Source organism: Phacochoerus africanus, chromosome 7 (genome assembly GCF_016906955.1).
Source record: "Phacochoerus africanus isolate WHEZ1 chromosome 7, ROS_Pafr_v1, whole genome shotgun sequence".
Taxonomy (NCBI): domain Eukaryota; kingdom Metazoa; phylum Chordata; class Mammalia; order Artiodactyla; family Suidae; genus Phacochoerus; species Phacochoerus africanus.
The window spans coordinates 24,483,953-24,486,359 of NC_062550.1; the positions used below are offsets into that span (position 1 = coordinate 24,483,953).

Consider the following 2,407-nt stretch of genomic DNA (forward strand, 5'->3'; position numbering starts at 1 on the left):
AATAATTTAAATAATATTAAAATTAATTAAGTACAGACATTACGTGGGTTTTTCCCAGTTTTTCCACTCACGTCACTTTCCTGTTGCAGGATCCAGTTCAAGTTACTACTTGGCAAGAAATCATCGCGACTCCTTGGTCTCCTCCTCCAACTTGTGTCTCATCCTGTCTTCCTCTGGCCTTCATGACCTCCAAAGTATATACAAGTGAGGTTAAATTCTTGAGGGTTTTGTTTTGTTTTTTTCTTTTGTTACCATTTGTAATCATTTCTTGACCCAATACTGTAGTAACTCGTTAATGTAATACTTATCAAACGCGATGTTCTGTTAGAATGAAAAATGGAAGGAAAATTGGGTATTCATATAGAAACTTATAGACAAATAGCAAAACCGGAAAACATTGGGTGTTATTTGGATGACAGTTATGATACCAAAGTAAAATAAAATGAAATAACTTCTTTGGTTATTGCAGTAAAAGCAAACATTCCAATACTGCACACATAGCCTGTATATAATGTCAAACTTAGCCATTTATTTGCATTTTATACGTACCAACTCTTCCAAGTAACTTATGAGTCCATTCAACCTGATGAGTAATGAAGAATTATTAGGAGCAAAAGGACATTATAATACACAAAATCGTAACACAGAGACAATCCTTTCTAATTCTATAGCTAAATATATTTCAAAGACTGAGAGGCAGAATTGAGATTAATTGAAAAATAGAGATGTGAGAACATACAAGAAAGTATAAATATTGGACTGTAGTACAAGCTTATGTCAGAAAAACATGATTTTGAGGAGAACTCTTATGCACATCAAAGAGCTGAGAATCCCTTAGTTTTGACAGATCATTATCAGGTCAAAAAAGAAAATGACTATTCATTGCATTGATTGGATTTTTTTTTTTTTTTGTAAGCAATGGCCACACCCTCATAATTTCATGCAAGGACCAATGTCACTTGAGTTAGTGAGGAGTTTGAGAAGAGGTACGAGTCAGCCATGAGAAACCGTACATCATTATCTACATTCATACTTCTGGGACTGACAGATGATCCTCAAATGCAGCTTCTCATTTTCCTATTTCTGTTTGTCTCCTACACGCTGAGTATAACTGGGAACATGACCATCATTATACTCACTTTGGTAGATTCTCGCCTTAAAACTGCCATGTACTTCTTCCTCAAACACTTCTCCTTTTTAGAAACCTTATTCACTACGGTCTGCATCCCCAGGTTCCTATACAGCTTATCAACTGGGGACAAAACTATCTCCTATAATGCTTGTGTGGCTCAATTATTTTTTGTCTTCCTTTTTGGAGCCACAGAATTTTTTCTCCTGGCCGCCATGTCCTATGACCGCTACGTGGCCATCTGCAAACCCTGACATTATGCGACCATCATGAACAGCAGAGTCTGTGGATGGCTTGTCAGCTGCTGCTGGATAGCGGGTTGGTTGGTCATATTTCCACCACTGTGCCTGGGCCTAAAGCTGGAATTCTGTGACTCTAATATCATCGATCATTTTGGCCTGTGATGCTTCTCCTCTGCTGAAGATATCTTGTTCAGACACACGGTTCTTAGAACAGATGGCTGTGGCCCTTGCTGTGCTGACTGACATCATGACACTTCTGTGTGTAGTTATGTCCTACACCTACATCATCAAGACCATCACAAAGTTCCCTTCTGCCCAGCAAAAGACGAAGGCCTTCTCTACCTGCTCTTCTCACTCGATAGTGGTTTCTCTCACCTATGGCAGTTGTATCTTCATCTATGTCAAACCTTCAGCAAAGGATGAAGTCGCAATTAATAAGTGTGTGTCCGTGCTCACTACTTCAGTGGCCCCCATGCTTAAACCCATTTATTTATACTCTGAGGAACAAGCAAGTGAAACAAGCTTTCACAGACTTAATCAAAAGAATTTCATTGATCTCAAAGACGTAAAGGAATGTTGAAAGTCAGCATCAAATAAAAATATAAGTACAAAAAGACTAGTTCACCTTAAACTCATAATCTTCAACTCTTCGTTTTTTCTTTTTTAGCCACACTCGAAGCCTATGGACGTTACCAGGCCAGGCATTGTATCCAAGCTGCAGCTGCAACCTGTGCCACAGCTGCAGCAATGCCAGATCCTTAACCTGCTGCGCCACAGCAGGAACTCCATAATCTTCAATTCTTAACTATTGTACCCTGGTCTACTGTCTGTTCATATTAAATGATTATAACAGTGTTACTCCTGAATCTTGTCTCCAAAATTATCATTTCAATCCATGTTAAAATAAGCAAACTGAGTCATTTCAACTTTTGTTGAAAATAAACTTTCTCCAAGACGACATTTCATATCAAGAGAGCATGAAGTTAAACTTCCAAAAAAAGGGCTTTACCTAAATTCTTACCTGGCTCTATTCAAT

General features: G+C 38.2%; 1 pseudogene; it reads left to right on the top strand.

The window, feature by feature from the left end:
- The first annotated feature begins 999 nt into the window (after positions 1-999).
- Positions 1,000-1,940, top strand: LOC125130378 (olfactory receptor 6C2-like; annotated as a pseudogene).
- Positions 1,941-2,407: the final 467 nt, after the last annotated feature.